Here is a 24033-nt window from a genome sequence, read left to right as displayed (position 1 = left end):
TTTCACTTCCCCATCCATCACATTTGCTTTCTTATTTTCCTTTCACATTTACTTTTCATAGATTGTATCGCCCGTTTTGAAAGAACCATCACTGTAAGTGATGCTATTAGTTTATCTTCATTTTTCAAGTTACATATGAAGAGAATCTCTGTAATTGAGGGATGTATAAAATTGATAAAACTTTATCTTGATAAATAATAGCGGCTTTGATGTTCCTGCCCGAAATATCACGATAGATACTAATGAAAGCAAAACATCAAAAGACATCTATATAAGAAATTAATCAAATAAATTCAGGGATATGTTTCCGAAATTTTCTTTTATGCTAGGAATGTGACAGGCGACAATATCACTTTTTCATAACAAAAGTTTCGAATAAAAATATTTGCTAATAAAAATGCTATGACCAGCACTATGCTAGCATTTTGAAGCTTCACTCTCACTTATCTTGACTTGCAAAAAAATCAAATTATAAGTAAGATATGCAAATTGTAAGTTGTAAAAGCAATTGTGTTCATATTTTAATAATCTCAAACGTGTAAGTTCGTTTTGCTTATATACGCTCGAATATATTATATGGTTCAGTAAACGCGCGAGCGTGGAGATTGACTGTGACATAATTTGAAAGCATCACGTGATACTCTGTCGGGGCCCATTTGTCGATTGAACCACAACGAACATGCATAATTATACGGTCTGTCGTTCGAAAACGAGTTGACGGTTCGTTCACCACCATCTCAGTACAATCAATCCGTCTTTTTCTCTCCCCCTTCTCTCTCGTACGTTTTTTATATCGCAAAAACTTTTCATCGCTCTAAGATCATAACATCGATGAAATGTTCCGCGAGGAAAAGCTATCTAAATTCAACAATGTTAAATTTTCAAGAAGTCTGCTGTTACATTTACCTATGTAACTGTGACTATCTTACTATATTTTATACAATCTCATGCTCGACCTCGCGCATGAACGAGAAGGAAATTGGGCGCTCGTACTTCTGGCACTCTTTCGCCTCGACTCGACGTCCGCGCCAATGCCTGACCAGCGAAGCGCACTTGCGCTGAATAGTGACGAGGCCGTTGACACTTGTCTACGTACGTATATGTGCGTGCAGAAATAGCGTCGATGCTTCGGTGCACTTACCGCAGTTCCTACCGCTATTCGATAGATACTGGCTTCACTCGGAGGTAGCCTATGATTTTAAGTCCTTATAACTCTATGCTTTAATATTTTTGAGGATTATTACGCGCAAAAAACGTATGCGTGACTTTAGACGTATCTCAATCATCGTCTTTTTTGTTAGATGTACATCTTGTAATCCCCGAAGAACTCCAGGCAGTTTTAGAGAACAATAAAATTGCGCCATGACCTCCCGAAGCAATAAACGACCCGAAATGCGTTGTGTCAATTACGTAATATCGTTTTCATTTTACGGCGGAGCATCGTCCTTGGATAATACTCACGAGCGATTAATGCGATCTACGTAGAAGTACGCGTAATCGAATTTTTAACTAACGTGTATGTGTAAACGATGATCGCGATTCGATTACCGAAAACCGATTTATTCAGCCGATTAAATCTCGATCATGAACGATAATGACGCATAATTTTAATCATTAGCGAGTGACCCGCCTATAGAGATCGAACCGTTGTGCTGTTAAATCGTTTCCTGCTCTCAAGGACTTCGCGGGTGGATATCAACTGCTGCGTGTTTATCGTAAACGTTCGAGCGTCGAAGCGACCGATGCTTTATCGCGAATGGAAACGCAGGGAAGAGTGTTGTGCCGCGAATAACGGATGTATAAAGACACACGATATGCGCGATCACCTGTCGTCGGCACTATCGCGACGAGGGTGTCGCAATTACCAAACTAAGGTCCCAGCTACGACGATACCCAGGTCTCGCCGCCCGGCGTATCCAATTTCCTGTTATTCCATGACGGGGCGTCCGTCCCCCTGACACCGCATGACACTGACGATCCTGATACCATCCGATCGTGCACGCATACATACGCTATCGTTTGATATTTTTAGCCTTATCGATCGGAGCCTACGCCGGGAGTGTATATGGTAACGAATCGATCGGCTGAAATCTTTTCAAACCTATAAGAAGCAGAAATTTTTCCCCTCCCCTCACCCTCGTAGCGATTATCAGAACGTGTCACAAACATGAGCTGATCAGGACAATTTAAGCTTGATTTGATACAAATGTCACAAAAGTAAAGAAATTTATAAAATATTTCGTTGCAGCGTGTATTTCTTGCGTCCTTGCTGACTGTTGCAACAGGTTAGTACGCTGTGAAGTCCTTTACAGTTACTCGTCGTGGCTACAGTTCGTTGCATCGTAACGGAACTCCAGTTCTTCCGCAAAAGATCAGTATCCGATCGTAATAATTGCGTAATTGCGCAATTGCGGGGTAGCAAGAAAGCAGAGCGCTTTGCAAAAAAGAGTAGAAATCTTTATTTTTCACACTCGTTATCAGCCACGAAGCTGCCAAGATTTTAAAAGAACGATGAAGAAAAAAGATTTAACCTTTCATTTTACGTGGAGATGCCAGGGCAGAAATATCTAATTACTTTATGACAATTGCAATACTATACACACGCACAATATTGTGTACTATATGTCTCTTAATTTTTCCAATAGTTATGTCATTGATAATTGTCGTGAGTGACGGTCTTATTTACCCGATTAAGAATAATTTAAGACATTAAAAAATACAATAAAATATTAAAATAATATGTAAATTGATTAAGTTTAATGTCGAAATAAGTTTGGAATCACTCAAAATTAAGAATCATTTTAAGAGTTTTTAAATTAATTTTAATCTCGCTCTTAAAATAATTTAATCGCTCAATGCCATTGTTTGCGGTAGGAACTGCGCAGATTGAGTCGCGAGGCACAAGTGGATTATCATGTCAAAAACAGTCGGTCAAGCGCTTCGAGGTGAGGCACCTCGAAAAGCCCTTCGAGGGACGAGTCATTCGTGAAAGCGCGCCGGAAGTCACGCCACATAAACCAGTTGGGCGCGTCAAGGCCTCCGAAATATTCACTTTAAATAGCTCTAAATTATCATTTCGATAGGATAAACGGCCGTGCGTAACACGAGTCGAGATTGTGCTTTTAACAATTAAGCGCGTATCACGTAATTTTCAACGAATATTTCCGAACAGTGAATAGAGTCACTTTTTAGCAACAGATATACACGTAGCTGACACGTGCTCGAACGAAAAAAATACGTGCGATTGTTTGTCATCGACGTCAATGCCTATAAAAAACACACTTACGGCAGATTCATCTTTATGAGCTTGACGATGATTAAGAGGGTGGGTGGAACGGCGGAGGGGTAAAGAGGTAGAGGGGGTGAAGGGAACGAGACGCGAAAGCTGACCTTGCGCGTGTTTCCAACGATCCGGCTAATAATAATATAGCGAACGTATTCACACGTTCGGAAACGCTAAGTTGCGCGCGTGTCGGAATTCCCTTTAGCCCTCTTTATTCTTCCCTCGATTCTTCCTCGTCCAACTTGCCTCTTGCGTTGGACTCGGTATACGTTTACTCTACTTCCTAACTCTTTGAAATTTTACGTTGAAGTAACAAATGAATAATGAAATTCACGCGTACACGATAAGATAAAAGAATAAAATAAAAATATATTTTTATTTTTATCGATTTAAGTTCTAGCGTATACCGATCGATGGCACTCTAATCCGTACCAGCTATAACGATCTAAAGATGCTTGTGCGTTGTATATCAAAATAGATAAACGTCATCTTAATTAAACATCGCGCGACCGCAGGCTCCTTTTCTTTCGCGCGTCCTCGTTCGTTATCCGCGGGTCTCTTCTGCCTCGTCAGCTTCTACGTCGTCGCACACGTGCCGCTGCGTTAAGTATTTCGCTAGTCAAGGTCAGCGATAGCAACTTCGCTTCCTAGAATCAAAGGGGTATCACTGATAAAACCAATGGCGCTCGCTCGAGATGACGAGCTCGTGGCGCGAGGTACTCGGATTATCTTCCTTCGCGGGAAAACAGTCCCTGTTTAGATCTGGACCGAATAATAGCTTTTACATATGAAGTCAATAATATTTGCAACGGAAATGTGACGGCGCGGTGCGGCCCGGCGCCGGCGCGGCGGCGACAGATTAGAAATTTCTTCCTTTCAATTATCACGTTGAATGTGAATTTGACGATTTTAAATTAACGACGATTTAAATAAGTATAACAAAATGCTATAGTTGCAAACAATAGAGCTTTCTCCGAAACGAGTTTTCCCAGAACATTATCACGTGGCAGCTCGTACTCTCGTATACTTTTGCGATATCGGGCGCATTATTATTCACAAATATAAAAGGAAGGCTGACGCACGGTCTCGGGAGCTGCACTAATCGTTTGCAGTCGGTCCGATGCGACCGCAACCTCGACGCCGCGTCCGATAACGAGGAAAGATTATGCTCAAGGACAAGGTCGCGTCGCGTCGCTCTGCTCCGCTCCTTGCCTCGCCACGTCTCGCCGCGTTCGCTCCGGCTCTATGCCTCCGAAACGACACGAGACATTGCGACAAATCCGCGAGGCGGAGATATATACGCGTGCACGTAGCAACATGCTGCGCACATGCGTGACGATATACAACATTGATGTGTGCGCCGTCGTCCTTGTGACGCCGTCGTCGCCGCCGCTGCCGCCGCCGCCGCCGCCACCACCTCCACCACCTCCGTGAGATTGTCAACAAGAACAAACTGTCAACCAGAATTCCAAAGTACGTCGGCGCTCACAGCCTTTTAGATGTGCCAAAATCCTCCTATGATTGCCTCTTAAACGTCGATCGAAAAGGTCGATGGAAAGGAGAGTTGGTTTCCAAAAAAGTACAGATCGTAGGCGTGCCAAAATTTCATCGAGGTTTTTGTATAAATTTAATATCTTATTTAAATCGCGCATACTCTTAAAGTATCGGTTATCGGTCTGACGTTGCAGAAAGCAAGTACGCTTTTGCCCGAAAATAGCCGGCGATCTCTATTGGGCTATCTCGCCGTCCACAGCTTGTGCCTCGCAATTTGCTTCCTACTTGATATGTCTCTAATTTTAAGCGACTATGTATGCTCGCACACGACAGCTAACTTGCGGGGAGTAACCTTATACCGGCTATACGTAAAAATAATGTAAACTAGCCGCAACGCGTAACCATGCCTCCCTCGCAACAGTGAGTCGAACTCCCCGAAAACTAAAACTGTCGCAAGGACGTAGACCAAAGGCGCTGGGCTGTTTTAAAGCGTACGTCGTGTATTCGGCCGCTCGGCCTTCGACGTGTGATTTCTGGTCAAAAAGATCGAACATCGGCCGGCTATCTATACATAATGCTGACATAATATCTGTACGCGATTCGCTATACGGCGCGCAGACGAAAGTTAAATAAAATTCGACGATTTCGAGGATAGGAAACGAGTTTTGAGTTACGGGAGAGAGCAGAATGAGATAGGGAATGAGACGGAATAGAACAGAAAATTCAACTTAAAGCCTGGAATAAGTCCTTCGAAATTCATAAAAGAAATAAAGTAGCGAATAGGAAGCTAAAAAACTGTAAGTGATACACAATAGTTACTGATATCAGAAGGATTCGGTTTCATTATTATTGCAACCTTGTTTGACAAAGTTTCGTCGCAAACAGCATTATGCAAGCACTGTACAAAGTTTATTTAAGAACTCGTATCGGTCTTCCGCTATCTGTTCTCTCTCATTCCTATTATACTTTTTGAAATTACTTGATAATGTCCACGGAAGACAATTATATTGTTTAAATATTTCGCAATTTTAGTAGTTCTGTCACAATATATAGTAAGTATTTTATATAATCATTGAATAAAATGAAAAATTAATTAAAAATTAATTCCACAGTTCTGTTATATTTGTTACATAAAGCACTGTGCTCTTGTATAACCTTCTTTCATAACCGTATTTGTTAAACTACCAGAAGATAACGTGACGCAATCAACGCTGTACACTTGAATCTTTCAGAAAAAAATTTAGTTTAGTTTAAATCATTAAATGGTAAATGTGTACAGACATATAAAAAGAAACTAGCTTGCTGGATCAAAATTAAAGATCTTCAGTATTTAGTCGCTAATATTACAGAAGTGTCAATCGCACGCGTCGCTCGAGATGAAGACCACTCGAATCTGTACTTGAACTCATCTCGCTGAGTCACTCAGCGCATTATCATCGGTCTTGATAACGATGAACACACGACAAGATAACCTTCCTCGTGTTAGCGAAACGCAATCAGACGAATATTCCAACTTCTGCTCGGATAGGCATTCGTTCAGAGGCGCGCAATGAGTTCGATGTAATTTAGTAGTATAATATCGACCACTAATAACCACTAATAAGTTTTACATAATTGCTGTGACATTAGGTATCGCGCTGAAGATTCTTTTGTTAAAAGAGATAACTTGTGATAGCAAATATAAACTTTGTTGTAAACGAAAAATATATTAGAAATATTGAAGAATATAAAAAACAATGTTTAAACACACTAGGAGGGGGAGGAAGGAAAAGATCTACCGAGGATAAGATCAGACTATGTATGAAGTATCTATGTGAGTCATTAATACGTAGATTCTGCATCAACAAAACGTTACAGATGAATTTATAATACAATCGTAGACTAAAGATTACATATTTTTCAATAACGATGTGTACATATCTACCAGCATAAAATCAACAGGATTTTCCACTGTCTTTATCGGAAAAACATTAGCCGTGGAAAAAAAAATTAGTTTTTCCGCATTAGTCACTCGTTTGGCGTGGCGCTTCAACTCATCGTTATTTATTGTCACGTGTATGTATATCGTGCGTGTGCACACACGCTCTACTCCGCGCCTCCTCTCCTCTCCTTTCCTCGCGCTTGTTATAGGAAGGTTCCACCGGAGCCCGACGAGTGTCGGTGGTCGGTGGCACGTAGTGCTGTTCGATGCGCGACGTCGTACAAGGACAAGGCCACATGGTCACGGGCGGCCGGAGCGGACACGTTGTATAGATATATATGTATATCGACTACTAGTCGTGACCCCCTCCTCCTGCCATCCATCGTCATCATCGCTCTGCCTCTTACCGCCGCCGCCACCACCACTACCATCGAAGGCATTCCTATATTACGACTAAATGTGAACGATACATCGCCAATGTGTGCGACCACGCGCACGTCGTTTGACCCTACGTCGCGGTCTCGTGGATTTTCAGGGTCACGCAACACGGTAGCGTAACAAAGGATGAGATGTGTTGCCGATCCTTTAGTCGTTATTAATACTAAACGAGGATAGCGCGATAGACCATGGCCGCGAGACCCTCACAGAATTTTTCAGGTGATTCTTCTTCCATTAGCGTAAGTCATTGTGCACGTTTATAAGGCTAAGTCGATCGAGTAAAGCAATAACACTGACCTAAATCTTACAATTTCTAAAAATATTGCATTTCAATATAGTTTTAACTCTAATTTTTCGTTTCAAATCTAGTTCGTTCAAGATTTACGTGTATATAAATGTTCCTTTGGCATACTTTAAGCGCGCAAACGAAATTACGTAATGCGTAATATATGTATTTTATGAAAAGCGATATCTGGTTACAAGATATTGAAAAATTATCTGCGAACAGATTTCAGATTTGCGTGACACGTATTAGTAGAAGGCCGCACGCTATATTATAGTGCCAACAGAAATTACGAGAAATTAGACTAAAATATTTCGGTATACGAGGAGTTCACAACGAATTGAACAGAGACAAATATACACATTATTGACTTATTGCCAAGCGCGAGGTACACAAAATTGTATGCATTGTTTTAGAAACGTTTCTACGTCGCGTTTCTACGATGTGCTAGCTCATTCAAATTTAAAATATCAGCTTAGCGCTGCCATGCAGAAATAACAAGGTGGAAAATACATTACGTAATGTTTGGATTGTTAATTTCTATAATATATTATATCTCTGTCGTACGTTTGTTGACGTAACACGTGGAAGCATATTCAATATTGATATGTGAAGCGTAAGTTTTTAATTATTTGTCAGTTCGGTAAAACCGGAAACTCATATCAGCGATACAAAATCGAGTTTGGGTTGGAATAGACCCGGAAACGGCCGATAAAAGACAGGGCACGCATGTTTCTATCCTTGACTCGTCTTATCGCAAGGCCAGCTTTCGGAAACACGCCTAGTGGAAGAGGTCAATGTGGCATGTCGCAACATCTCGTCATACGGGGAGGATCGTGATATATTTACAAGATTGCTGTCCCAATCGGAAAAAACCGCATGATGCAAGCTATATTCGAAAATATTTTTGTGAGTGTAATTATATAAGAGAAGTTTTATACGATCGATTAAAAATGTCAAATTTATTGATTGAATTAAAAATGTATTGACACTTGAAACTATAAATAGAAAAAGCTATCAAATTCTCGACGTCGAACGAATAAAAAATAATAAACTGTACCCTCGCAAACGTCGCGAAACGAACTCCTTCCGATCCCTTTTTATTGAATCTATATCTTGCTTGCTAATTATGTAAAACGTTTACTAAACGCAGGTTTATGCAGTTCTGGCGCAACCCCGCGCGAGAAATTGCAATCTCACCTCGGCTGGCAATGCCAGCCAACGACCTTGGCCTTGCCCGAATAAGACGCGGCCTTGGCGGCCGATCGATGCGACTATCAGCCGGTGCAAGTGCAGCGAGAGGGGAACTGGATCTGAACTGGTTCTCACGTATTCCCGGTTTAGATCACATCGCGTGCATCAATTACGACGATCAGTCCAGTTCAGTCGCGCTTGAAAACTGTGTCACGCGTCATTGTCGTCTTTTGAGCTTTGATCCTTGGATTCTTCACGTAAATCGCGCGCGCAATATAACTTCACTTATAATCGCGCTTGTAGCATATTGCGCAGCTTGGCGACGCTACGATATTCCCGCGCAGAGCAAATCCTTTTTAAATTCAAGATGTTTACATACTTCTTGTGGAACATTACTCTTTATCGATGATACGATAATAAAGAAACACAATCATTATTATCGATGATATGGGATAATGCAGATACAAATTACGTATAATTACCAGTGTCGGAAAGTGAAGGACAGGATTGTTTCAAAGACGGCTTTTAATGTCGATCTTCTAATCCGAAATCTTCAAAACGTCACGGCGATCAGCTAGTGTAATATTATGTAGAACTTGGCATTTCGTTTGTGATTTAAACCGCTGCTTCGACGGAAATGTGAGAAAAGTGCGGGAATCGGTATATGATCTCGAAAAGATCCACACCGACGGGCATGCGCACCATCGACCTTGGCACGAGGAAATAACGTCTCTCCGCGGCGCTGTCGAAAGATTGCATAATGTTACGCGAGACGCGAGACACGACGGCATGCGGCATATATAATTCCGTTTTCCCTCTTTTTTCTTTTTCTTCCGCATTCGCACTCGTTGCGCATCTTTTGCGCAGACAAGGAGATCGTCTCGCGCCCCCCGCCTGACAAACACGCGCACCAATTTTTCTTTTCAGTCCGACAGAAGCGAATAATCTCGTTGCGATGAATTAAAGAAGCATACCATCTTTTGTCGCCGCGGAAGTATCGATTTCGAGATGAATGAATGAATTTCAGTTTTTGTCAATTCGTATTGTTTCTTGCGTAGTTAATGATTTTGTGGCAATATGTAAGGAAATGTGTGCAATGTAAGATCTCTTTTCTTCTCTTTCTCCCTCTCTTTCTTATAGCCATAAATAAAAATACATATTTATGTAGAATATATGGAGGGGTTAAAGCCATAGTGGTGTGTCAAATTTTTGAAAATATTTTCTCGTGTGCATAGATGCAATCTGTAGGTACAATATATAAATTGCATCTATGCACACAAGAAAATATTTTTAAAAATTTGTCTTACACCACTATGGTTTTTACCTGTCCACACATATTATAGAATATAGAGAATAAATATTTATATAGAAAAAATTTGCTTTAACATATTATTTGTGTTATATATATAAAAAAATGTAATATATTTTTTCTGTCATTGCTATTAATTTCCGGCATCTGTCAGACCAATTTCGATTTATCTTCGGTGATATCGTCGACACGCGTCGTACTTCGCGTGATACAACAACACGCATTATTAGGAACACGCGTTAATTACTTCCGGCCTGACGATTCGATCACGGACATTCGTTATAAATGCGACCTTAGATGAGGCCTTGGTTGCTCCGCGCTAAATTTCAAGCTCGCCGCTTTAATCAGCTGGACTTTGCCACGCGCGTGATGCTTAACTACATAAGAAATACTACACATGCACGTTGTAAATTATGAGGCAAATTCGACAAGTTATTAAAAATTTTGATTAAATTCAAAATAAATTATGAAATAACTAGTATCGTAATTGTTGCACCACGATTTAAGAATTGTCAATCTGTTTCCAATATAGCACCGGCGCGATCCAGCCGAGTCTAGTGAGATATCATCGGTTCGTTTGTCGAACGACCTCGCTCGTAGATTCGCGGTCACTTGACGTCAGTTGATGCAAATCGAGTGCCGACTTATCGATTCCATCTCACGTCATCGCACGATAGATCGCCGGACAATGCAATTTACTGCAAATAGGTGTTACCGTAAAAGACCATTATACTATTGAGAATCACTTTGCTGGAACGTAATCATCTGTAATGTACAATCAGTACTAAGCTACTTGTTACATCGTAAAGCACGATAATAAAGATAAATTTATAAATATTGTCGACTGATAAAAGTAATTTTGTTTGTGGGTTGTTGAAATAAATTGTAAAAAGATGTTAGTGCCGATAGTTCATGGCTATAATTTGCAAATTAATTAATTTCAAATTTTGCATTGCTCTAAATGTGCTAGAAATTCTCATCTTGGCTTATAGTTTTTATGATTTCTAATGTAATTAAGAATAATAATGTCATGTCGGACGAGACATAAAGCCGAATGCCTACAGAGAATTTATTCTTGGCAAAAGTGCCACTGTGCCGTATCTTTTCACAGCAGCCTACATTAGATCCTAACTTAAGACCAGTTCACCGCACGTTAAAATGCTAAATTCGATCTAGTTCACGAACGGAGGGACTTTCCTATATGCACAAACAACACACACGTACACAAAACACACAAACAAGGTTTCTCTACGCAAGTTCGAACACATGACAAATGGGTTATCGCTTGAGGTCACAATGACAGTAATGTCTGTGGTTGAAGAGTCAAGGATTCGAAACCTTGCAAAAGTTTGCTCCAACTATTACATCTATATCGTAACTGTATAGCGACATCGCATGATTGGCATAATATGGCAGCAATATAACGCAAATAAGGGCCTTGCTAAAATTAGAATCTTCTATAACTGACAAATATTAAGTCAAAATTTATAAAATTTTATAAAGTTTTGTTTATGCTTAAAAAAAATGTTCATAATGTTAATCATTATTTATCAACAATTAAATTAGGCGAAAATTTAACGGAATGTACAACGATTTTAATATGGTATAAAAATGTATGTTTGTTTTGTGAGTTATACATCTACGAGTCTATAATATTTTACATTTATGATTTCGATTAGATGGCCAAATTTGTCGTTTGGGACATTTCGGGACACGAAGGGACAAGCCGACATTATTCTCACTAAAACTTTGCATCCTTGACACACAAAAGCTATAGCGACGTAACCCGGGTAAAGAGGCCGTTCCGTTTGCGAATCAAATAGGCTGGAGCAACAATGCCGACGCATATAAGACGAACTCAATAGTTTATGATAGTCGCGAGACCACTCCTTCAAAATTTAACATGTCTTTTAAAACACGTATAACGTCTCATAAAGAAATAGGAGACAAAGTAAACATAATTTGTATTTTGAAAAATGTTTTCTCATTAACGGGACAACTGGTAACCGTAAAAAAAGTGCTAGTTTGCCTCGAGAATGATTTGTTTGTCAGAAAAGCGTTTTTAAACGTCTAGCATAAAATCTTCTTCGAAAGCAGACTGGGGCGTCTCGTGGATAGAGCAGCGTGGTATTCTAAAAATTCTGAAACTTGTTACACATACATACACACTACACACACATTTTCAGGGTCATCACGTCTTGGCCCCTTCACTTCCGTCGATGACTAACTGTCTGGATGGTTCCTGACCCATCCCAGTTATAATTTAAATTGCCGAAAAGGAAACAAGATAAAATATCGCAAATGTAACGAGACCGAAAAAAATGTATTATTATAAGAGAAGCTTTACTTATATTGTTAGATCTTTTTTAATAATAATAATAATAATCACCATAGAATCTAATCACCTAATACAAAGTAGATTCTACACGAAGAACATTACAGCAACAAATAACAATAATAACAAACTTTGTTCTTGCACATTATGCGAATAAGCTCGCTTTGGAAGGGTAATATAGAGTTCGAGGGATCAAGGTTGCACCGCAAACAAGCGCTTGACTTTTAGCCACGTGTTTACAATTGCCGTTCAGGTACTCGTAGCTTATCAGACGTTTTAGTATACAACGAAATTAACATTTCAATCAACGCGCTATGCGCATGGAATAGTATGACTATAAATGACGTACGGTAGACTGACCCAACTTGCAACTATATATCTTTTGTATTTTATTTTCTCTACCTTTTCATGTAAAATAGAAGGTAGAATAGAATTTGCCAGGGGACTATATATGCGTTCTCTCTTAATTTTCGTTAAAAGTTTCTACGTGCTGTACTTTTTGAAAAATAATTAGGAAAATTTGAGCTGCTCAAGCGTGTTGCGCATACATGACCATTAGGATAATTAAATTGGCAAAAACAAAACGAAAATCGGCAAAGTTTCGTTCTTGTGGAAACGAGAGATTGCGTTATCGCATTATTCGGCCAATTAAATTCGATCGTTCGACATTTGTTGCGCCAATAATTTAGAGAACCAAGGCGGATCCAAGGCCGCGTGACGCGTTTGTTTAAACGAACAATACGACTCGCATTGATTTCTGACGGCGATTCTTCAAGGCTAACCGCAAGAATGCGCTAATATCATGTATGCGCGCCTTCAAGAAATGAGAACTCGTTTCCTCCACGGCAAATGTAAATTACTCTTTCTTAATCTATTGCATAATTACAAGTATCAATTTTCAGCCGATTTGATTGATTCAATTCCGTGTTCTCAGACCCGGTTTTAATCTCTTCGATCGAGTGCGGGTGACCTCGGAGATCCTTGTACCTTCGTGTCCTCGGATTCTAGGATCTTTGGCCGTTAAACGTTAGCCGTTCCAGTATATCGGGACGGAGACGTTTCTTGGTCCGACTCGACCGCTATTTTTAGACGTCATTGACATTTGCACGTAGACATGTTCGACCGCCCGTGTACGCACCGCGTGACGGGATCAAGCTCATCGCGAATTGTCTTGATCTGTCTTGATCGCCGTGATTCATCGCGAAAGCAAAAAAATTGTGTAAGATAGCTCCAGAAATATTTTAAACTTTTTAAATCGAGAGATAAGGTAACTGTAGGTTTCATTAAGGACTCTTTAACTAAAAAATGTGTTCAGTTCAAAGGTAAACGTTCAAACCGGGTCTTTTCTTCAATCGATCCCATCACTATTCCAGCGCCCTCTCAGTCGCGTACATTTTCGCTGGTCCTCGCCCACGCGTACCCTTCAGAGTACGCTTCTACGGTCGATCGGGCTATAATAATAAGGCGAGGAGTATAAACGTTGGCTTTCTCATTGTTCGAGCTTTGGGTGCGCAAGTGTTTTCGCGATATTTTTGGTATCCCCTGTGATGGGGACGGCCGAAAGAGGTGAAAAAAAAACGCGGACGCATCATGTTTTGCGAACACGATATTGTCTCGTTTAGACTCGGGCATTCGGCGCGCAATTTTCCGAAAAGTATGGACAGCTAACGGCTGGCAAGTTTACGATCACCATTCTTGGCAACAGCCACGACCTAATGTTTGCTTTGCAAAAAACGAATACGAAGAATCTAGGATTCCTAAACATGCTTTATAAAGATATTATATTTTTTTTACACAAACAAAAATTTATAATAATTCCAATCTATGTAGCGCAAATAAACGATGTAGCATGTTATTTTTGTATAATTATAAATTATACAAATTAATTATTAGTTATATATCTTTATATACTTTATACACTTTAGGTATATGTATAGATACTTATTTATTAATATTATACACAAACATTATGATTAAATATTCTAATTTCATTAATGACCTTTATATATATTTAATGATATCTTGATAACTATATATTTTTATCTAGGTGATCATAATCAGAATTAAAGTATTAATCCGCTTACACTCTTAAAAGACTTTCAATAAATTCGTTGTTGATTTAGATTCATAGTATAATACGCGATAGCCAGAAAGAAAGTTTCGCCAATTGACCGCCAGCTGTTGCAACTGTTGTTGCAAAACTGCGTTGTGGACAATATATAGGTAGTAGCGCACACACAGAGAGGGGGAAGGACGGAGCATAATCTACTTTACTTTCACCGAGCCTCCGCGATAACGTGTATTTCCGACAGTGAGAGTCGTCTGTATCGCCAGTATATACAATTTTACACCTCGGAGAACCAAACTTCTTCCTTTATTTTTTTAGAATAAATTTAAATCCTATCATTTTTACTTCTTAATATCTCACACATTTGATATTTTGATATCTAATAACCATTTTTTAAAATACTAAATTTTATATAAAACCAAATTAAAAATGTCGTAATAACAATAAACAAAATAATTTTACTATCTATTCCAATCATCACACACATATTACGAATTTTGTATCGCTTTACTTAAAACTTTCACTATTAAAATGAATCGGGGTATAAATTGAATCAATCACTAAATTCAAAGGAACTGAAACGTATAACATCATCGAGATAAAAGGTACTCTTTATCAGCCGCTGATTTATTGCCACTTGCGCCTCGTCAATTTCTCCGAACGTGTTCTATTGGATCGGTGACAGATTCCGAATCTAAACAAGCGAGAGAATCTTGAACAACAGCGCGTGGAACCCTAATCGATCGGCGCCCTTGACACGTGCTCTGGTTACCCGTGGCAAGTCAATGCCAGAATAATTACAAGCGGGAATATACAGTGGCGAAATGGCTTGGAACGAACGCTTAACCTTATTAAACAATTAAACATCGTCATCAAACATACGATTGGTACACGACAATCCAAACGTCCTACTTATTTTCTTTTCACTTGGAACGAGGGAATATAACAAAAATATATAATTTTGTATTTTTGTCGCAAATTCTAATTTTAATTCCCTTTTTTGCTATATTAATCATCATGTAATGAATTTTTTACTTATATATCTCTTCTATATCTCTTAATATAATTTCTAATGTTGCAATACATAATTTCTTCTAAAAAATATGGATTTTTTTCTTCTAATATTAGTAAGACGCAATATACATATATATGCCTGTATCACGTACTATACTATGATTTTAAAGCTTTAAGAGAGCTCGGCATGGCGCGTCACACGTGTGGCCTTACTTACTCTTACCCCCTATACGCAGGCAGCATTCTGGCTGAGGCCTCTGGCACGTGCCGCGCTCCCTCGCGCCAGTTCAGTATCGGGATAATTACAATGTTCCGCGTCGTTCATATGGACGATCGGGAAGCACCCGCGACTATACCGCGCCCGCGTGCCGTACGCGTCGTGAAACTCGAAAGCGGCCATTCACGTGGGCCACGTGGTACGCCGCCGTCTCACGCTTTCACAAGCGTGTAGCCGCCCTGTTCCGCGTCGATATGGCGGGTCATTGCCCTCCTACGTGTCGTCGTATATGCAGGTTGTGTAACGCGAACCCAAACAATATGTAGGTCGCGCCTATTTCTCCCGCTTTTGCTCGCCTCGGTCTGCCGCCTGATTACATCACGCTCGCGGTCCGTTGGCCGAAAAAAAAATGTTACGAACAGGATAGTCTTCTCTTTTAATTACGACTTTATCATATTGGACGCTTCCTCTCCCTGTCTGCGTTCTAATTCTTCTACTCTTAAATGGCTGACTTAAAATATCGATGATCGCATCAGGGGAAAATGAGAATGGTAAACGCGGTTGTTGAATTATATAAGTTTTGAACCAGAGTTACAGAACTTTGGAACAAAGTTATTTTGACACTGACCAGTGCCGAAGATAAGATATTCAGCAGTCAGCATCCCACTCTTCAGCATAAAATAATATTTTAAGATAAAATTCACTATCAAAGGCGTTCATGCTATTTTTAGCATTGTCGTGATAAGCCTAGCTATAATTATGTATAACCTTATTATACTCTGCTAGTTATATTACACTCTAATTGTATTGCGTTATCTATTCTATTCTATAATGTGCGTGTCACATTTCCATTTAATGCGCGCAATGAAATCCATATAGGACGCCGGTACAAATAAAGTTGGAAGATAAAGGTCTGACCTTGTCGGGCGAGGAATTGATAAGAGTTGTAATTCATATATCGTAACCTTGGGCTATGTGTGTACGACTCGTGCAGCCTTGAATCGATTAATTTGAAATAAATAATTCCTCGAAGTGTGGCCTTGCGATTAATTCTGAATCATTTAGCCGCGGGATGGTATTAGGCGATATCAAAATTTCGCAATATTCAAGCTTCAACGCAATTCGCGATATCATAATCAAGTTCAGCGTACCGTCTAAAACGAAAACACATTTAACTTGAAATAATAACGAGATAAAAATGCTACAGCGATACTACAGCGATACTACGTAACGAAAACAGCAGAGATACGATGGGAGGTATTTTGAGTTCTCTGATATTAATATTTTGTAATTTAAACACATGAGTTTCAAGTATTGAAGTTTATACGCTCATTGTGAAAAACATTTTTATGTGTATGCAACACAGACGCGATTACGATCCGCGCGTCAAAAACACATTTATATATTTATTATTCTGATTATATTTTCTATGGAGCAATAGTTTGTGAAACTTGTTATCATAGATGTTGATGCAAGCGTTCGAACTATGAATCGTGCAGAGAGCGCACTTTCCCCGAGGTATTTTTGCGCCGATTAAGAGCATTCTGACGTTGAAATACAGGAAGATGAAGTGATCACCGAGAGTTGCGCGGGTTGCGCTCTTTCTCTCGTTGATCGTCAGGTCGACGGGCCACCAACGCGCCTCGACTATATTCGAGCTCTATCAAAATATAGGACATATTAAAAAAAGTTATTTGATTGGTATACTATGATTCCGGGATATATATCACGAAGCCGTGCGTATTCTTTTAACGAATACGACAGAGAAATTTAATTTAAAATGTCGTTGCTATACTCTTACGTCAAATATCGTGTAAGTTTTCTTTTAATTAAAGCCAATTGGAAATCAACTGCATAGTTTTTTCTCTATTACATTCGTAAGCTAGAGAGAATTCAATTTCCAATAAATGTCATAAATGATGGCGTGGCGCAACACATCGTTCATTGCTGCAACCAGGAAATAAACTGAAGTAAAATTGAAAATTTTTTGCGATCGTGACTGCTGAAAGAGTATGCCGATTTACAACGAGAAAAGGGCAAAGCTGATTGACCGGATAAATATAATGAAACGGAAATTTCAACGGATTCTAAAAGGTTGAAATGTTTTACAAGTTTAATCGTAATTAATATTAAAGTTAAACAAATTTACCGAATTTTTTTAAATAACAGATTTCCAAATTTAACAAAAATGTAATTAAAATTATATACATATATTATTGTATTTGACCGTATATAATGTTATCATGACATGTAACGATATATTAGCAAAACAACTAAAGAGCTTCAAGAAACATGAATGTGCACTTTCTCTCTAGTAAAAGTAAGAGTTGTGATATTGCCAGCGACAAATGCATATATTCAATGAGTTCAGTATTTTACTTATTCAAGCTGCTTTCTCTTACACTTGATTATAAAAATTGACTAAACTAATTATCATATAAAGTACAGAAATCATTTAAAAGCTTTTTAATGTAAATATTTTAATGTTTTAATGTTAAATTAATTTTAAAAGTTTTAACCGCACTATAATCAATAAATATTTCACATAACAATATACGAAGGCGTATGAGATAAAATTATGCAAGTGAGAATATGAATACACATACGCGATTTATTTCACATTTGACATTTTCGAATGTTATGCACATGTCATACGAGATAAAAGTAAACGTCTATGTTCATGTTCTTGAATTAACCCCAAGAGTTTCAACGTTTCCGTAGTGTAGTGGTTATCACGTGTGCTTCACACGCACAAGGTCCCCGGTTCGATCCCGGGCGGAAACATCTTTTGCAGTAGCATAACTTTTTTTTTATTAGTAGGATAAATTATTTTTTTTTTGTTTTTATTTGCAAAAATTCATACTTCCAAAAAACATTGTTTCCGCCCGGGGTCGAGCCGCGGGGACTTTGTGCGTGTGAAGCATACGTGATAACCACTACACTACGGAAACTTGGAAACTTTTCGCTCCTATTATAAGAAGACGAACGATGAAACATGGTCTTGATCGTAAATTCAATAAATCATGTTCTTTTGTACCTTTTCATTTTCAAAATTTTTAATATTGAATGGCCTCTGTGATTTGAACTTTTCAAATTAAAATTCTGTCAAAGTCTACTTGTAGACGTAGACGTGTTTTCGCACAAAGAATATTAACCGAACGGTGAATTTAGGAAACGCTGATCTTCGTGTGGACGAGAAATCGCATATGTGCTATGAGAATGCCGGATCGTCGGGGTAGGGCAGGTCGAGCCGTCTCAAGGCCGGTTAGGCACAAGGGCAGCTTCAGTCTAGTGTGAACTCGACCGCGCCCTTCGAGGTCATGCCATCCCATTCTCGCACACGCATCTTTATTTTTCCTTCGACAAGTCAACACGACCGGAGTTTCTTTGTGTTTCAAGCGCTCGAGAACAACGAGACGAAAGATGAATCAATTTGAGAATCGACAATCTTTGTATGAATAGATCAATTAGATGATTATTTAACCTATACTAATCACCGTCACTTATCTTCTATTATCAGATCGACATTTATTATTTTTTATAGAAGCATAACAATCATAGGTATAATTTTCTATTCTGTCAAAAATTGTAGCACGCATAATAATATAAGTTTTTTCACTCAATGTGATATAAAAAAAATTGCTCCGTCAATTATCGCAGTATGGCAGCTCTAATTGTATTAAAAAGATTTTTTCTCCCTGAACCGAAAGGTCAGGCTTAATTCGTATGAGAAGCTCGATGAGCAATGTCATTGAATTAATTGCTTGTTGGGTAGAACAGATAAGCCTACTGGCGCGTATCCCCTTCGCTCCTCCCGTCCTCCAAAAGTATCGAATCACTTCATAATTGGACGTCGCGCGACAGAGAATGACGAACGGATCAAGGTCCTATCGATGAAAGAGACAATGCTTCGGCGAACAAACTTTTTTCGAAATTGGACAAAATAAATAATCGATCACGATAGATTGTTTCAAATTCAATTATGAAACAAAAAAATCAAATAAAAATTCGGTATCTTCATTTTAGTTTTATTTCAATAGAAATTTCCACTTGCACTTTATCGAACAGAATAAATGGCTACTATCATTTACTAGATGAGAAACATCTCATCAGTTCAATTCCTGTAATAATAGAATTTAAATAACTATAATGATGTAAATTTCAATTTTTTGTGCAATTAACGGTAGATTTTCGAGGACAGAAAGGCTATGGCATAAATAAACTGTAGAAAATACTGCTTTATTGATCCAAGGCAGATTTCGAGTGCAGTTTCGAAAGACGAAGGGGTTGAGGTAACCGATTCTTGGTGCGAGCTTGGCTGGGCCGAACCTTGACTGGGCGAAGAACGAGTAGGACGGGAAAAAGGGCGGCGCGATCTGCAAGAAAAGGAGGGAAGGGAGACAAAGAACTGAAAGAGCCCTCATTCCTTTAACGCGTTGCACGCCACACTCGCTCTCAGCTCTCGGGGTTAACGCACCACGGTAGACACAAAAATCCCCCCAAGGTCGGTGCATCCCTGTCTGTTGGTTCGTCCGTTTCATGGTTGACCGTCTCCTGCCCCACCCCTCGGACAACCCCTCAGCATCCAGCGCCCCTCCAATGGGACAAACGCGCACCCACGCGACCGATCTTGTTCAACTTCAGAGTCGCGCAAAGCACAGAAATCTGTTCGAACAGATCATGCGAGACAAGTAAACATCGATCAGGCCAAATTCATTTTCTTCAGTATATAAAACAATTATTTTTTGTTGAAACTTTAGTAACAAAATAATCCTCAAAGTTTCCATAAAAAAATAAATTCTGATCTAAAAAGCATAATAGTGTATGATGTCGTGTGAGAAAAAAAATTATTTCGATAATAATCTCACAAAAGAATAAACGAGCTAAAAACTGGGCTGAGAATTGGCGAATGCGGGAACCTTGTTTTATCAATCGCGAATTTGGATCGTAAGCACCGTACGATGTAGGGAAAGAACGAAGAGGAAGGAGAAGAGAAGAATAATCGAGAGCAGGGATCGCGTATGGATTGGCATGAAGCGACGAGTGCATCGGGTGAACGGCCGGCGGTGCATCCAGACTGCAGACGTCCAATAAAAATATCTTACGTTAGTCTTTCTCTCTCCTGACTATCGTCTACCCTCATTCATCGCCAAATTATTTTTATTGTCGAATAACCGTGCAACGCTTCTTGCCAACGTCGGCCTACCATGTTCTCTTATCCAATTAAGGAACTAGTAGAACAAAAGTGGTAGAAATTCGCTCATATTATTTTTATAGTTATTAATAAGTTATTGAGGGGTATCTAATACATACCGGGTAGAGAAAATCTGATAGAATTTTTACTCAACAATAGTTAAATAAAACATTTCCTAATATTCATTTTAGAAATTATATGTAACGAGTACTGTCGACAATGATTAAGACTATAAACTAATTGCAATTAGAAATAAAATTTACGATCAGCAAACAATTTACGGAGAATTATCTCCCAATAATATTTACAGATTTATTAGATTCTGAACTTAAAGAGTTCAAAATCTAATAAATCGTAGTTAAGATTACATTAAGACTACGTTTAGTATTAGACTGTCGCAAATAGAGGGGCCAATGATCCAGATGGACATTTGCTCTGTGTTAAGTATAAGACGAGCGCGCGCTATCTCCTCCTTATTGATACGACCGTAGGACAATGCACTCGCTACCGACGTAAATAAGTATACAAAAAGACGGCGATCAAAACTTTTAACTCGAATTGTCGAGATCTATGAATCGCCATCGTGGATAAATTCTCTGCGTCTCTTTTCGTCTCTAACGCAAAAGGCTTCTGATTCATTCTAAATTATTACGAGCCAGCCGAAGAACGGTGTATTCTGGTCGAACAGTATTGTTTCCTCCCTGCGACGCGACGTCGATCGCAGATTTCTGGAATGGCCGACCGTTAATCCCGAGTCACGACTCGATCCTAAAAATATCGAAAAAGAGCACACAGTCGGTGCATTCCGCTAACAATGCTAGTGCGCAAATAAATGCTCCAAAATTTTTTACAAGATAATGAAACAGACACCAACTTCCATACAATTCAAATCAATCGAGAGGATATCGAAAAGATACTTTTTAGATATATGTTATAAATTCCTTGACAAAGTTTCGATTTGATACTCCATTAGCGAAATTTTATTTTAAAAATACTTATTGAATTTCAATTTTAGATGGTCTGGCATCAATGAGTGAACGGACTGAAATGTCGTTTTGAACTAATTTGAATATCTTAAACAGAGAAATGTCCTAAAAGTGAGATTTTATCATATTAGACATTACGTCGTACGTCGCTCGGTCGCGACCGCGTCGAGATGATTCGTGATATGAGTCACTGGAAATATAATCCGAATATACGGTCGGCTATGACGCACAAGGTCAAGGTTTTAAACGGTTATCAAGAAATAAATTAAAGTACCTCTTTATGCTGTCTATGGCATATACTGGCGCGACAGCAAGCCAAAGACAACAATGATTCTATAACTACGCGCATAATATACGACTAAAAGCATGCGGAGCACGAAGGTACATCAAATTATCTTTCGATTATCTTCAAGTATAAAATCCGCGAAAATTATATTTCAGATTCGCACATTATCTTTGTAGTTTTGTACATATCTAAATTTAGTGCATTGTTAGGCTTAATGCATGAATCAACAACGTAAGCGGCGTTATATCTACTTTTAAACTCATATTATGATAGCTATGTGTTGTTTTAACGGACAGTGTTGCGAACTATCGATCAGCCGCGAAATAGTTTCAGCTTAAACATTACGCGCGCCCCAATTTTAGACATTTCTCCTATATCATAAATTGCCACGAGTAGACTAATTAAAGAGTCAACCCGGCGAACCTACGACCATGAGAGCTGTAACTACGGTTTAAGGTCGCACACTTTATGTCCCGGTAAATATCATTTTAGGATCGATCATCTTTCTAAAGTGATTCTCTTAATAGAGACCAGAGAAGGTAAATCATTCAGACGACCTCCGATTAAATAGCGTCAGTAAAACGGTCACGGTGACCCTCGATTTGCTCTTACCTCGTTGAAGAACAAATCGATGCGTCGAGCAGTGTCAATGTCAGCCGTAGGGCAGATGCGACCGGCGCCGGGAGACGGGAAAGCAACAGCAGCCTTTGACATTACGTCATCCTGACGTCAGTCAGCAACCCCTTCATTGCCGCCAGAGATTTGCCCCGAGACTTACCCTTGCAACGAACGGCCGACCCTTCACCCCGCGTTCGGTTCGTCCAACCTGCGGCGTGGACGCACCTTCGCGTCAATCCAACCTGTTGATCTAGCTGAGAATAAACTCGATCCCTCATTATGGAAAATACCGTGATCCTGGCACGAGCGTGTGTTCTCAGGTATCGATTTATACCCGTCAGCGTCATCGAAAACGAAGAACCGATAAAATTTCGCCCAATTAACGATAGTGTCTGCTTCACTCTGACTAATTCTTTAATAGACCGTGAATAAATGAGTTAGACAATTGAACACAATAAGAATGTATAAAACTGCTATATAAGCGCCACTAAATGTCTAGAACTATGATGTAAACTGTTACTATATCACAAAGCAAGCATATTAATTTTATTTGCAAAATTTATCGCAATATTAATACAATTATCGAATTGCGAACAAAGGCACGTTACATTTTATCTTGAAAATTTTATTTATGTCGTTTCATGGATTATTCCACGCCCAGAATGATAATTAAAGCAGAATAGAACAATACTGTAAACAGGAAATAAAAAAAAGTAAACAAAAAGGAAGATGACGAGGAAAAGATTAAAAAGATTTAAAATAAGAAAGTTGTTGCAAGAAAAAACCCATAAATATTTTTGCTCTAACATCTTCATTGAAAAAACATCCTCTTCAATGAATAAAATAACATCTCTTTTAAAGACAAAGGACACGTACAGATGTATAGGGTGACCAGTATGGGCAACACATGGTATCGAATTACCTTGATCTTATTGGACGATTTTCGGGTGGTCCAAGAGAAAAAAGCTGCACGCGCAGTTCCGATCGAGTCGAACTCAATACGAGCTGCGAAGATGGCCAACGAATTTTTTCTTTTTCGTTTTGCGAATCATAATTCGAGCACCTGCCCAAAATCGAAGGCTGTGCTTCTACCTTGAAAACAGTACGACCTAATTCGTATTAATTCTGAATAGTAAGATAATCCTATTCTCCACAAAAAAATCTATGATATTTCGTGAATACGACGTAGCACAAGCTTGATTACTAGTTTAAATTTTATTCGTTGAACAAAGTATACGCCGCGGCAAACCGCAGACCGCGGACAAAGGTGGCGAATACATACGGTTCTTCCTTTTCGAGGTCACCCCATCGCCCGTGCCGTACCACCTGCCGTTGATACAGCCGAGCTTACGCACCACCCTCCCTTCATAATGCTTCGATCTTAATGGCCATT

The 24033-nt window shown here is 39.2% G+C and overlaps 1 non-coding gene across 1 annotated transcript; it reads left to right on the top strand.

Annotated features, from left to right (window-relative positions):
- The first annotated feature begins 18267 nt into the window (after positions 1 to 18267).
- Trnav-cac (transfer RNA valine (anticodon CAC)) lies at positions 18268 to 18340 on the top strand. The gene has a single exon. It is a non-coding gene; the product is annotated as a tRNA-Val (tRNA).
- The last annotated feature ends 5693 nt before the right edge of the window (positions 18341 to 24033 follow it).

Source organism: Temnothorax americanus, unplaced genomic scaffold (genome assembly GCF_048541705.1).
Source record: "Temnothorax americanus isolate GAGA-0224 unplaced genomic scaffold, ASM4854170v1 Scaffold1, whole genome shotgun sequence".
Lineage (NCBI taxonomy): Eukaryota > Metazoa > Arthropoda > Insecta > Hymenoptera > Formicidae > Temnothorax > Temnothorax americanus.
Note: the sequence above shows the minus strand (reverse complement) of the source record. Positions and strands in the feature narration are given on the sequence as shown.